The following is a 15,884-nucleotide window of genomic DNA, read 5'->3' as shown; positions in this document are numbered from 1 at the left end:
AGATCTTTAATTTGAATATTTTAATTCTCCTTTATACCATTCGATGCCATGATCCGTGTGTTAAGTGTTTCAGGTTTTATAGGACAGGAATGGCTTAGAGAATGGAGAGGAAGCTTGCAAAAATGGAAGGAATACAAGAAACTAAGGAGAAAACCAGCGAGGATCGACGCACACGCATCACTCACGCGTGCGTGCGATATGAAGAAATTTGCAGCGACGCGTGCACATGCCTGACGCGCATGCGTGGATTGGAGTTCTACAAGACGACGCGTGCGCGTGCCTGACGCGTACGCGTGACAAGGAAATTCACCAAATGATGCGCACGCGTGACTGACGCATACGCGTGACATGCGCGATCTGCAAAAATAACAGAAAACGCTGGGGTGATTTCGGGCTGAATTTTGACCCAATTTTCGGCCCAAAAATACAGACTAGAGCTAGGGAACGTGCAGAGACTCAACACACATTCTCATTAGGATAGTTTTTAGCTTTTAGATCTGAATCTAGAGGGAAATTACTCCTCCTCTAGGTTTTCTTTACATTCATAGTTTATTAGTCTTATGCTTTTGCTTTGGATATTGAAGAGTCATCACCTCCGTTGAAGATACTATTCTAGTTTGTTTTCTTACTTCTTATTTATTTATTACATATTCTTAATTCTTGTTTAGAGTTACAATTGGATTATTTTCATGGATTGTTAATGCAGAGAATTACTTTTACTTTTAATTAATTTTCAATCTTTATTTTATTTAATTCATCATGTCTTCTTCTTATATTTTTATGAGCGTTATATTCATGTCAATGGAGTAGATTCCATACTTGACATGGGGGTTGATTAAGAGGAGACACTCGAGTTAGAATGCTCAAGTGATTAGTTAAATTGGAAGTTGTTGGCTAATTCTGTATTTACTAACGCTAGACCTTCCCAAGGGAGAGGACTAGGATTTGTGAATAAGAGTTAGCTCAATCACTTAACTTTCCATTATTTAGTAAGGGTTAACTAAGTGAAAATAACAACCTCTTTATACTACACTTGAGAGGATTCCAACAAGGATAGAACTTCCAATCAATCATTCCCCCAGTCAAGGCTTTTTAATTTAAATTTATAAATCTCTTTTAATTTTCATTGCCTTAATTTACAATTATATGCTTGTGCTCATTGCCCAAACTCAAAATCTCTTGGAAAACTCCTGATTAATAAATTAGCACCCTTTTTGGCAAATCGTTGGGACAGACCTGGGACTCATACTCCCAGTATTTTTATTCTAATTTTTGTGACAACCTTTCTAAATTGATGAGGCAGATTTTTGCTGGTTAAGAGCTATACTCGCAATGTAATTTCTAATTTGATTTCTTAATTAGCCGACTTCCGCCTACACGTCACCATGCCATTGGTGCAGTATTGGGACAGAGGCATAACAAGCTTCTACACGTCATTTACTATGCTAGCCGTGTACTGAATGACGCACAGAAGAATTACACAACCACAGAAAAGGAGTTGCTTGCAGTGGTTTATGCCATTGACAAGTTCAGATCTTATTTAGTGGGATCAAAAGTGATTGTGTACACTGACCATGCTGCTCTAAAATATCTCCTCACAAAGCAGGATTCAAAACCCAGACTCATAAGATGGGTGTTGCTTCTGCAAGAGTTTGATATAGAAATAAAAGAGAGAAAAAGGACAGAGAACCAAGTAGCTGATCACCTGTTCCGGATAGAACCAGTAGCAGGAGTGTCCCTCCCTCCTACTGAGATCTTTGAAACCTTCCCGGATGAGCAACTCTTTGCCATTCAGGAAGTGCCGTTGTTTGCAGACATTGCAAACTATAAAGCTGTGAGATTCATACCAAAAGAATACAATAAGCAGCAAACGAAAATGATCTGTAGATGTATGCCTAGAGAAGAGGCACAGAAGATCATATGGCATTACCATGGATCATAATATGGAGGACATTTCGGAGGTGAGCGAATAGCCACCAAGGTTCTCCAATGTGGCTTCTACTGGCCTTCCCTCTAAAGAGACTCCCGAGAGTTTGTACGTAACTGTGACAATTGCCAGCGAGCTGGTAATCTGCCTCACGGTTATGCCATGCCTCAGCAAGGGATCTTAGAGATTGAGTTGTTTGATATATAGGGTATTGACTTCATGGGCTTTTCCCACCATCATATTCAAACACCTATATTCTGGTGGCAGTAGACTATGTATCTAAATGGGTAGAGGCAATTGCAACACCCACTAATGATACTAAGACAGTGATGAAGTTCCTCCAGAAGCATATCTTCAGAAGGTTCGGTGTCCCCAGGATATTGATCAGTGATAGAGGCACTCATTTCTGCAATAAACAGCTTGACTGTGCTCTGGTCCGATATGGAATTAACCATAAAGTGGCAACTCCATATCATCCATAGACAAATGGGTAGGCTAAAGTCTCGAATAGAGAACTAAAACGAATTTTGGAACGGACTGTAAGTTCCCGTAGAAGGGATTGGGCAAGAAGTCTGGATGATGCTCTGTGGGCATACCGAACAGCATTCAAAACACCTATAGAGACCTCTCCGTACCAGCTTGTGTATGGAAAAGCCTGTCATCTGCCAGTGGAACTGGAACACAAGGCCTACTGAGCAACCAGGTTCCTAAACCTTGATGCTAAGATAGCTGGAGAGAAAAGATTACTCCAGTTGAATGAGCTAGAGGAGTTCAGACTCAATGCTTTCAAAAATGCTAAAATTTATAAAGAGAAAGCAAAAAGATGGCATGACAAAAGGCTGTCATCTAGAGTCTTTGAGCCAGGACAGAAGGTCTTGCTGTTTAACTCTAGGCTCAGATTATTCCCTGGGAAATTGAATCCCGGTGGACGGGACCATATGTGATTACAAGCGTGTCACCATATGGTTATGTAGAGCTTCATGATATTGATTCTGACAAAAAGTTCATTGTTAATGAACAGAGAATCAAACATTATCTTGAAGGCAATGTTGAGCAAGAGTGCTCAAAACTGAGACTAAATTAAAAAGCTCAGTAAAAGTCCAGCTAAAGACAGTAAAGAAGCACTTACTGGGAGGCAACCCAGCCATTATCAAAAATAAGATGTTTATAACAATTATATAAGTTTATTTAATTTTGTTCCTAATGTTAGCTAATGCATTTCAGTGAATAAGTCAGCAAAATGGAGGATCAAGACATAAAGCAGAGAAATCACAGAGAAAAAGAGCTCACTGGCGTCAAAACACCAGTAAAGAGGCAATCTGGGTGTTAAACGCCAGAATGGCTACCATTCTTGGTGTTTAACGCCAGTAAAGGTATCATTCTGGGCGATAAACGCCAGAATGGGCAGCATTCTGGGCGTTTAACGCCAGAAATAGCAGCATTCTGGGCGTTCAGAAAAACGCCCAATAAAAAGGATTTCTGGCATTTAACGCCAGCCAGACGCCCAAAATGGCCACCAGATGGGCGTTAAACGCCAAAATGGGTATCATTCTGGGCGTTTAACGCCAGAACAGCTAGGGGAGATGTAATTTCGTTTCCAATTCAATTTTTTTCGAATCTTCATGTTTTAATTCAAAATTTTCTGCATCCAAATATTACAAACATTCATTTTTTAATTTCCATTCCCAAAAATTCATAATCTTAAAAATTCTTTTTAATTATTTTTCAATTCTTTTCAATTCTTTTTCAAAAATTCATTCATCTTTCCAATTTCTTTTCAAATCTTTTTAACTCATTCATATTATCTTTTATTTTTTAGATGCATAAACAAAAATTGAGATTTAACTTCCTCATATCTTTTTCATATCTTTTAAATTTTTGAAAGGAATCTCATCTTTTTCATATCATGTTTATCTTTTATCAAACATATCTTTCAATCATATGTTTTTCTAAAAATTCAAACCCATTCCCACCCTCCCTTTTCAATATACATTCGGCCAACCCCTCTACCACACCATTCGAATCATTCTCTCCATCTATTCCTCTTCTTTTTTTTTTGCTTGAGGACAAGCAACTCTCTAAGTTTGGTGTGATTTCCGTGATCCCTGAGCTAAATCAAATGAATCTCATGGCTCCCAAAGGAAGACAAACCTCTTCAAAAGGCAAGAAAGAAAGTAATCCAAAACTACCTTGGATGCATGAGAATTTCTGCACAAAAGAACATGCAGACGATTACTTCAAAATTGTGTGCAGAAGATCAGTGATCCCAGAAGTTAAGTTCAATCTAAAAGAAGATGAATACCCGGAGATCTAAGAGCAGATTCAAAATAGGGACTGGGAAGTCCTGGCTAATCCTGATATATATATTGGAGGAAACATGGTCCAGAAATTCTATGCAAATCTGTGGATGGCAGAGAAGCACAGATTAGAAGAAACTGCTTTCTACTCCTTTCGGACTATGGTCAGAGGGAAGATTATTTACTTCTACTTTGACAAAGTGAGAGATGTTCTCAAACTTCCTCAACTACAAGATGATCCAGAGTCCTTTAATAGGAGAATGGCCAAGGATAAAAGGCTAGATCAAGTTCTGGAGGACATATGCCTCCTGGAACCAAGTGGATTACTAATTCAAAAGGTGTCCCAAACCAGTTAAAGAGAGGAGATCTCAAACCAGTTGCTAGAGGGTGGCTGAATTTCATTGGGCGTTCTATACTCCTAACCAGCAACCCATCTAAAGTCACTGTCAAGAGGGCAGTGATGATTCACTGTATTATGCTGGGGAAGGAGGTAGAGATTCATCAGCTGATCTCTATTGAAATTTACATGTTTGCAAACAAGGAATCCAATGAGGCCAAATTGGCCTACCCAAGCTTGATTAGTCTGTTATGCAAAGATGCTGGGGTGAAGATGGGTGTGGATGAATATATCCCATTTGAACGCCCAATCACCAAAAAAGTGATGGATGGACCTCAAATTCAAGATAACCTCATCAAGAGGGGGGCGCATGAGCTCCTCCCAGAAATTCCTCAATTTGACTATTGGGCCCGCTTAGAAGCATCTGTCACCAAGCTGCAAGAAGCTATGAGTCAACTCAAAGAAGAGAAGCAGAATCAAAACAGCATGCTCTGCAAACTGCTCATAGAACAAGAGAAACAAGGGCGTGAAATACAGGAGCTAAAGCGTCAGAAGCTGTCCCTTGAAGAGCTGGACGTCCCAGAGATTGAAGGAGCACCTACCCCTCAAAATCAAGGTTGTTGAGTCCTAACTCTGTGATAACTTTAATTATTAGAAACCTATTTTAAGAGTTACATAAGCATTAGTATTAGAGTCATTTATTTTTATGTCTTTAATTTCCTTTCTTTTATTATTATTTGTCTGCTTTTATGTTTATTTTATGCCTTATTTTTATTACATGATCATTAAAGTTTAGAGTCTATGTCTTTAAAGCTATGAATGATTCCATGAATCCCTCACCTTTCTTAAATGAAAAATATTTTTATTTGTAAAAGAACAAGAAATACATAATTTCAAAAATTATCTTGAAATTAGCTTAATTATTTTGATGTGGTGGCAATACTTTTTGTTTTCTGAATGAATGCTTGAACAGTGCATATTTTTTATAGTGAAGCTTATGAATGTTAAAATTGTTGGCACTTGAAAGAATAATAAAAAAAGAGAAATGTTATTGATAATCTGAAAAAAATTCATAAAATTGATTCTTGAATCAAGAAAAAGTAGTGAAAAACACAAAGCTTGCGAAATAGGAAAAAAAGAAAAAATAAAGAAAAAATAAAGAAAAAGAAAAAGCAAGCAGAAAAAGCCAATAATCTTTTAAACTAAAAGGCAAGGGTAAAAAAAAAGGATCCAAGGCTTTGAGCATTAATGGATAGGAGGGCCCAAAGGAATAAAATCATGGCCTAAGCAGCTCAATCAAGTTGTCCCTAACCATGTGTTTGTGGCGTGAAGGTGTCAAGTAAAAAGCTTGAGACTGAGCAGTTAAAGTCATGGTCCAAAGCAAAAAGAGTGTGCTTAAGAGCTCTGGGCACCTCTAACTAGGGACTATAGCAAAGCTGAGTCACAATCTGAAAAGGTTCACCCAGTTATGTGTCTGTGGAATTTATGTATCCGATGGTAATACTAGAAAGCAAAACGCTTAGGGTCACGGCCAAGACTCATAAAGTAGTTGTGTTCAGGAATCAAGATACTGAACTAGGAGAATCAATAACACTATCTAAATTCTGAGTTCCTATGGATGCCAATCATTCTGAATTTCAAAGGATAAAGTGAGATGCCAAAATTGTTCAGAAGCAAAAAGCTACTAGTCCCGCTCATCTGATTGAAACTAATCTTCATTGATATTTTTGGAATTTATTGTATATTCTCTTTTTTTATCCTACTTTGTTTTTAGTTGCTTGGGGACAAGCAAAAATTTAAGTTTGGTGTTGTGATGAGCGGATAATTTATACCCTTTTTGGCATTGTTTTTACATAGTTTTTAGTATGTTTTAGTTACTTTTTATTATATTTTTATTAGTTTTTATTCAAAAATCACATTTCTAGACTTTACTATGAGTTTGTGTATTTTTTTGTGATTTCAGGTATTTTCTGGCTGAAATTGAGGGATCTGAGCAAAAATCTGATTCAGACGCTGAAAAAGGACTGCAGATGCTGTTGGATTCTGACCCTCCTGCACTCGAATTGGATTTTCTGGAGCTACAGAAGCCTAATTAGCGCACTCTTAACTGCGTTGGAAAGTAGATATCTTGGGCTTTCTCGCAATATATAATAGTCCATACTTTTTCTGAGATTTGATGGCCCAAACTGGCGTTAAACGCCAGCCAAAAAGTTTCTCATGTAAAACGCCATAACTGGCACATTTCTTGGCGTTAAACGCCCATTTTGGCACCCAGGGTAGCGTCTAACTCCAACTTGTGGCATATGCACGTGAAAGCTTGAAAGCTCAGCCCAAACACTCACCAAGTGGGTCCCGAAAGTGGATTTCTGCACTATCTGCACTTATTTACTCATTTTCTCTAAACCTAAGTTACTAGTTTAGTATAAAAACTATTTTTAGAGATTCATTTAGCAACTTTTGACATTTTACGTTTCATATTGTATCTTCTACGGCATGAGTCTCTAAACCCCATAGGTGGGGGTGAGGAGCTCTGCTGTGTTTCAATGGATTAATGCAATTACTACTGTTTTCTATTCAATCACGCTTGATTCTATTCTAAGATACTCACTCGTACTTCAATCTAGAGAATCTGATGATCCGTGACACTCATCATTATTTTCAATTCTATGAACGCATGCCTGACAACCACTCCCATTCTATCTGAGCTCAACGTAATCATTGGGAGACAGCTTGAGTGTGTATTTCTTGGGTCTTTGATCCACGGACCGAGTCCGTGAGATCAGAACTTTCGTGGTATAGGCTAAAACCAATTGGCAGCATTCCTGGGATCCGGAAAGTCTAAATCTTGTCTGTGGTATTCCAAATAGGATCTGGGAAGGGATGGTTATGACGAGCTTCAAACTCATGAATGTTGGGCGCAATGACAGTGTGCAAAAGGATAGAGAGATCCTATTCCGATGCTAGTGAGAACCGACAGATGATTAGCCGTGCGGTAGCTGTACTTGGTATTTTTCATCCAAGACAAGAAATCCGACAGTTGGTTAGCCGTGAAGAGATCGTACCTGGTATTTTTCATCCGAGAGGATCATACAGCTTGCCATTAAAGGAAGCCATGCGTGTTTGGAGAAGAAGACAGTAGGAAAGCAGAGATTCAGATGACAGAGCATCTCCGAAACCTCAACCTGTTCCTCATTACTGAATCACAAGTACCATTTATTTCATGTTATTTACTTTTCATAAACAAAATCATTTTTATCATTAATCTCCTGACTAAGATTTACAAGATAATTATAGCATGCTTCAAGCCGACAATCTCTGTGGGATCGACCCTTACTCACGTAAGGTATTACTTGGACGACCCAGTGCACTTGCTGGTTTGTGCACGAATTGTGAATCACACTTTTCACAACTAGTACCACTAACCAGAAAGTGCACTGGGTCGTCCAAGTAATACCTTACGTGAGTAAGGGTCGAATCCCACGGAGATTGTTGGTTTGAAGCAAGCTATGGTTATCTTATTATTCATAGTCAGGATGCCAACAACAGTGTTTTTCAACTTCAATTGTAAAGAGTCAAAGGGCATAAATATAAATACTTATTGTGCAATGATGGAGAATATGTTGGGGTTTTGGAGATGCTTTGTCTTCTTTATTTCAGTTTTTCTCTTGTACTCCTCTTCACACACACAAGGCTCCTTCCATGGCAAGCTGTATGTAAGGTGTCACCGTTGTCAATTGCTACTTCCCGTCCTCTCAGTGAAAATGGTCCAAATGCTCTGTGACAGCACAGCTAATCATCTGTTGGTTCTCGATCATGTCGGAATAGAATCCCTTGATTCTTTTGCGTCTGTCACTACGCCCAACAATCGCAAGTTTGAAGCTCGTCACAGCCATTCAATCCTTGAATCCTACTCGGAATACCACAGACAAGGTTTAGACTTTCCGGATTCTCATGAATGCCGCCATCAATTCTAGCTTATACCACGAAGATTCTGATTAAGAAATCTAAGAGATACTCATTCAATCTGATGTAGAACGGAGGTGGTTGTCAGGCACATGTTCATGGATTGAGGAAGGTGATGAGTGTCACGGATCATCACCTTCTTCATAGTGAAGTGCGAATGAACATCTTAGATAGGAACAAGCGTGTTTGAATGGAAAACAGAGATAATTGCATTAATTCATCAAGACGCTGTAGAGCTCCTCACCCCAAACAATGGAGTTTAGAGACTCATGCTGTCAAAGAGTACAAAGTTCAGATCTAAAATGTCATGAGGTACCAAGTAAATCTCTAAAAGTTGTTTAAATACTAAACTAGTAACCTAGGTTTACAGAAAATGAGTAAACTATAATAGATAGTGCAGAAATCTACTTCTGGGGCCCACTTGGTGTGTGCTGGGGCTGAGACTTAAGCTTCTCATGTGCCTGGGCTGTTTTGGGCATTCAACGCCAGGTTGTAACCTGTTTCTGGCGTTGAACTCTAACTTGTAACTTGTTTCTGGCGCTGGACGCCAGACTACAACATGGAATTGGCGTTGAACGCCATTTTACATCGTCTATCCTTGAGCAAAGTATAGATTATTATATATTGCTGGAAAGCCCTGGATGTCTACTTTCCAACGCAATTGAGAGCGCGCCATTTGGAGTTCTGTAGCTCCAGAAAATCCACTTTGAGTGAAGGGAGGTCAGAATCCAACAGCATCAGTAGTCCTTTTTCAGCCTGAATCAGATTTTTGCTCAGCTCCCTCAATTTCAGCCAGGAAATACCTGAAATCACAGAAAAACATACAAACTCATAGTAAAGTCCAGAAATGTGATTTTTAATTAAAAATTAATAAAAATATACTAGAAACCAACTAAATCATACTAAAAACTAAGTAAAAACAATGCCAAAAAGCGTATAAATTATCCGCTCATCACAATACCAAACTTAAATTTTTGCTTGTCCCCAAGCAAATAAAAATAAAGTAGGATAAAAAAAAGAGAATATACAATGAATTCCAAAAACATCTATGAAGATCAGTCTTAATTAGATGAGCGGGGCTATTAGCTTTTTGCTTCTGAACAGTTTATGCATCTCACTTTATCCTTTGAAGTTCAGAATGATTGGTATCTATAGTAACTCAGAATTCAGATAGTGTTATTGATTCTCCTAGTTCAGTATGTTGATTCTTGAACACAGCTACTTTATGAGTCTTGGCCGTGGCCCTAAGCACTCTGTTTTCCAGTATTACCACCGGATACATACATGCCACAGACACATAACTGGGTGAACCTTTTCAGATTGTGACTCAGCTTTGCTAAAGTCCCCAATTAGAGGTGTCCAGGGTTCTTAAGCACACTCTGTTTTTTTGCTTTGGACCTCGACTTTAACCGCTCAGTCTCAAGTTTTCACTTGACACCTTCACGCCACAAGCACATGGGTAGGGACAGCTTGGTTTAGCCGCTAAAGCCAGGATTTTATTCCTTTAGGCCCTCCTATCCACTGATGCTCAAAGCCTTGGATCTTTTTTATTACCCTTGCCTTTTGGTTTTAAGGACTACTGGCTTTTTGCTCTTGTCTTTTGGTTTAAAGAGCTTTTGGCTTTTTCTGCTTGCTTTTTCTTTTTCTTGCTCTCTTTTTTTTCGCATTTTTTTTCTCTGCAAGCTTTGTTCTTCACTGCTTTTTCTTGCTTCAAGAATCATTTTTATGATTTTTCAAATTATCAAATAACATTTCTCCTTTTTCATCATTCTTTCAAGAGCCAACAATTTTAACATTCATAAGCAACAAATTCAAAAGACATATGCACTGTTCAAGCATTCATTCAGAAAATGAAAAGTAATGCCACCACATCAAAATAATTAAACTATTTTAAAATTCGAAATTCATGTACTTCTTTTTCTTTTTCAGAAAACAATTTTCATTTAAGAAAGGTGATGGATTCATAGGACATTCATATCTTTAAGACATAGACACTTAGATACTAGTGATCATATAGTAAAGACACAAACATAATTAAACATGAAGCATAGTAAACGAAAAACAGGAAAATAAGAACAAGGAGATTAAGGAATGGGTCCACCTTAATGAGGGTGGCGTCTTCCTCTTCTTGAAGAACCAATGGTGCTCTTGAGCTCCTCTATGTCTCTTCCTTGCCTTTGTTGCTCTTTTCCTCATAGCTCTTTAATCTGCAGTCAATTGCTCTACCACACCAAACTTAAAAGGTTTGCTCGTCCTCGAGCAAAAGAAGAAAGAAGTGGAGAAGATGGAGGAGATGGAAGTGTGTGAATGGGTGGGTTTAGGAGGGAAATGGTTTGAATTTGAATGGTGAGGTAGGTGGGGATCCTGTGAGGTCCACAGATCCAGTGGGGTCAAGGATTTAGCATCCCTGCTCTAATTAGGCGTACAAAATGCCCTTACTGTGCAATTCTGGCATTTAAGGTTAAACTGAAGCTTAAACGTGGAAATGGAAGAAGGTAGCCCTGGAGAGTCATGTAGTCGAACACGTTTAAGCTTCAGTTTAAGGTTAAACTGAAGCTTAAACGTGGAAATCATATTGTTTGGATGGTTCATTACTTTGTTCTTCATTTAACCATTTTTGGTTACTTTAAGCTCAAGAAAATGCATAAAACAACTAAAACTAACAGAAAAATGCTAGTGAAACTAGCCTATGATGCCTTGGCATCAGTACTTTTCTTGTCCGACCTCCTTGTTTGTAGTGTGAGTTTTTTACCCTTGCCCTTTGGATCATGCCTTTTGAGTTTATGTTGTCTGTCCTCTGCTTTGGCGAGGTGATCCTGGTGGCTTGGTGTAGTAACTTGTCCGACAACTTTTCAGTGTTCTATAGAAACTTTTTAGTTCGAACGACTTCTTTGTAGGCCTATTTCGAGATTGTTCCTTTATTGAACGGAGCTGTTCCCCTTTAGCTGAGCACGTTTGGGCCTCCTGTTGCTTTCAACTTTTTTGGCTCTTATTATTTCTTTGAGGTCGTGCTTGCTTTGCGAGGTCGTTGATGAATCCATATTTGATGATGATTTTTGTTTGAAATTGAATGGATTCCATCATATAAACTTGCACTTATTCCACTAAATAGCATGCATTTGAACTTTCCTCCTAAATTGTGCTTGATTATGAAAACATGCTCTTTTGTGCCTAATTTGATTAAATTCATTCCAATTACCTTCCATTCGATGCCTTGATGTTATTTGTTAGTGATTTCAGAGGTATAAGGCAGGAATGGCTTGGAGAAAATGAAAGAAGAGCATTCAAAGTGGAGGAAGCATGAAGATTCAAAGGAGAAGAGCTCAGCCTAGTGTGCGCGCGCACAGAGCTGTGTGCGTACGCACAGCCATTGAATCAGAGCCACGCGTGCACGTGAGCCGAGTCGCGCGTCCAGTCAAGTATCGCCTAGTGTGCGTGCGCACAACCTCCTGTGCATACGCACGGGTCGAGATTTTTCGCAGAGTGTGCGGACACACATGCCTTCATTAAAATAGCACGTGACTCGCAATTTTGATGGATTTGAGGCCCATTTCTGAAGCCATTTAGCTCATAAGGAAGGGAGAATTATGATCATAGTATAGGATAACATTAGAATAGCTTAAGAGTAGTGGTAGATAGTTTTTAGTGTAGTTTTTCTTTATGTTTTCCATCATCTTCTCTACTAGGGTTTATACTAGGGTTTTTATATTCAAGTGCCATTTCAATTTTGATCTTGGATTTTGCTAATTCCCATTGTAAGTATCTATTGATATTACTCTTTATAGTTACATTGTTCTTACACTTTCTTATAATTCAAGTTATAGTTCAATTTCACTTCTCCTTTGCAATTTCTTTTTCTTGTTGACGAAATTGATGTTCGATGAGTGTTACAGGCTTTCTTGAGTCTTTATTGTTGATTGAGATCATTTATTGCTTTTGGTTTCAAGCTTTTTCTCAGTTTTCCCATGTTTAAGATTTTTGCCCACCAAGTGTTTGACAAAATGTCAAGCATGATTTTGGGCTAGTTTTCTATCTCTTGGCTTGGGAAAAGTGAGCAATTGGGTTTCTAGAGTTGGAATGTCCAACATTTAGTGTCAATTTTGGATTGTTAATTGTTCTTGTTCCCACTAATGCTATGTTGTTGCTAAGTTAATTAGCAAGCAATTTAGGATTTGTGTGTTAAGAACACTTATACTCATTTAACTTACTTTCTGATGTGAGAGTTGATCAAATGAGATTGATCCATTCTAGTTGGCATGGTTGTGGTTCCAACAAGGAAAGGACCCTTAGCTCACTCCAAGCCAAGATGCCTTTTATGCTTCAATCCCTTTATACACATTTACATTAGTTCCTTTTACACTTTACTTGTCTATATTGCATAGTTACTTTATTAATTCCTTTATTAGTTCATTTATTACAATTTTGCATGTTCTTTCATTACTTTATATGTTTATCTCTTCATTACAAATCCCATGATCCTCACAACCAAGATTGCACACTCATTGGTCTCAAGTGTCCTTGGGAGACGACTCAGGAATTAAAACTCCCGAAATTGAATTGGTTTTGAATTCTGACATATCTTTAGATTAAACATTTGATGTGGTGGATTGATCGTTGGTCTAGGCTATACTTTCAACGATAAGATTATAATTTGTGAAAACCTAGATTGACGGTGAATCCGGCCGGCCATCAAATTTGGCGCCGTTGCCGGGGAGTCACTTCAAGTGCAATGAGTGCTAAAATTTTGGTTGTTGTGAATATGTAAATAGTGTGAATATTTGGTTCTTGTTGCTACTTGGTACTAATTTGTAGATGGCGCCTCTACCTAAGTAGTAATAGTAACTAACATTTTTGTTGGTCTAGTTCTAGATAGATAGATATAACTAGAGTATATATTCATTTATCTATTGCTTCTATTAGTATTGTTGCACTTTATTTATCCTTTCTATCATGAGTTATCACCCTTTTTGCTTGGAGTCTGGTTGTTATCATGTTGCAGGGAGTAACAATTCCAACACTAGTTCACGTCAAGGTATAGGAGACTAATTCGAAGGAGGGTTACAAGCAAGAAATTCTTGGCAGCAAGGATCCTATGATCCTAGTGTTTACCAACCTCTCACTCCAAGTGTAACACCTCATCATTACAATTTTCCCCCTCCATACCCTCTATATGAGCCACAACCATTGTACTCTCAAGCCCCTTTACCCTTCCCACCACCAACTTTTTCTCAACCAACCTACCCGTCGCCTTATATAGGACAACCTAGATTCCATCACCATTCCACTTGCATCAACCTCTCTCACGAGGAGCATAACTTTCAAGCTCTCATCCAAGAACAACGGGAATTTCAAAGAAAACAAGATGATTGTATGGCAACTCTTGCCGAAGTTTTGTCCCGCTTGACACCCCCTCATTCAACCCCTAGCAACCTTGCCCCTCCACAACTTGGGATGCCTAGTGATTCACACTTGCTGCCTCCACCAACTCTAAAGTCTAGCATTGATGCTATAACCCCACAAGGAGGAAAATCACTTGAAGAGATGGACTTTCAAGCCACTCTACCTATGGAGGAATCCATTGATGTGGGTGAGAGCCTTGTTGAGGGCGGAAGAGAGGATGAGCTCAAGATAGGCAACCACCATGAGCCCAAGGGAGATCTTGTAGATGAAGAGAGCTCCAAAAAGGGAGAACTTGAGGATGAAGAAGATGAAATTACTTCACAAGTTCCCCATGACCGAGAGGGTAAGCTACCACTTCAAGAAGCAAGGGAAGATTTGAAGCCGCTTCCACCCCATGTTAAATATGCATTCCTTGACAAGGAGCACAAGTTCCCGGTGATAGTGGCAACCGATCTTTCAATCAAGAGGTAGCAACTCCTTGAGGTTATCCGGAAGTATAAGAAAGCAATCGGATGGAGCTTAAGTGACATTGTGGGAATAAGCCCGCAAGTGTGCCTTCATAGAATTTTCTTGGAAGAAGGTGCTAAGCCGGTCCGGCAACCGCAAATACGGCTAAATCCCACAATCCTTGATGTAGTCAAGAAGGAAGTAACTTGCCTCTTGGAAGCGGACCTCATCTACCCCATTTTAGATAGTGAGTGGATAAGTCCCGTCCAAGTAGTGCCGAAGAAATCCGGAGTAACCATGGTGAAAACAGAAAGTGGAGAGCTCGTTGCAACCCGGATTCAAAATACTTGGCGAGTGTGCATAGATTACCGCCGGCTGAATCAGGCAACGCGGAAGGACCACTACCCATTGCTGTTCATAGACCAAATGTTGGATCGCTTGGCAGATAAATCCCATTATTGCTTTTTAGATGGATATATGGGGTACTTCCAGATTCATATAGCTCCTGAGGATCAGGAGAAAACCACCTTTACTTGCCCCTTTCGAATGTTTGCGTGTAAGAGAATGGCATTTGGCTTATGCAACGCACCAGCAACATTCCAAAGGTGCATGACAAGTGTTTTCTCAGATCTTTTGGAGAATTGCATGAAAGTTTTCATGGACAATTTTAGCATTTATGGTAGCTCCTTTGATGCATGTTTAGAGAACTTAGCTCGGGTACTAGAACGATGCACCAATACTAACCTTGTATTGAACTTTGAAAAATTCCATTTTATGGTGAAACAAGGTATAGTGTTAGGTCATATTGTATCTAAAGACGGAATTTCCGTAGACCTTGCTAAGATCGATGTTATTTCGAGTTTACCTTACCCCTCCTCGGTGAGGGAGATTCGTTCCTTCCTTGGCCACGCAGGTTTTTACCGCCGGTTCATAAAGAATTTTAGTTAAGTCGCTTTACCCCTTTCCCGCCTACTTCAAAAAGATGTAGAATTCAATTTTGATGAGGATTGCAAATAGGCTTTTGACAAGTTGAAGGAAGCTTTGACCACAGCTCCTATTGTGGGAGGCCTAAATTGGGATCAACCTGTGATGACATGTTATCATGTCATGTTTTTCTATGCTTTTTCATACAAGAAATTGAATATTAGTGCTTAAATATTGAATGCTTTTGTGCTTCAATGGTATATTTCTTTGATCTTTTGATTTTATAAATTTTGAAGGAAATAAGCGGAAAAAGAAGCAAAATAGCACAAAATCAACTCAAAAGAAGAAAAGAAGAATTTTGGGGCACATTTTAGAGTTTAGACACACTTTGGAGCCTTAGGCCACGCTTTAAAAAGCATGGCCCATGACTAAATCAGAGAAGCGTTGCGTTAAGAAGGAGAACGCCACATGGCTGGCGTTCATTCCCCAAGTGAGCGCCACGCTCACTAAGTGAGCGTTTTCGATGCCACACTTGGAGGCAAAGGTTTTGCCATCCGTGCGCACAAAGTAGCGCTCACTAACATAACTG

The sequence above is a fragment of the Arachis ipaensis genome, chromosome B09, assembly GCF_000816755.2.
Source record: "Arachis ipaensis cultivar K30076 chromosome B09, Araip1.1, whole genome shotgun sequence".
Lineage (NCBI taxonomy): Eukaryota > Viridiplantae > Streptophyta > Magnoliopsida > Fabales > Fabaceae > Arachis > Arachis ipaensis.
Note: the sequence above shows the minus strand (reverse complement) of the source record.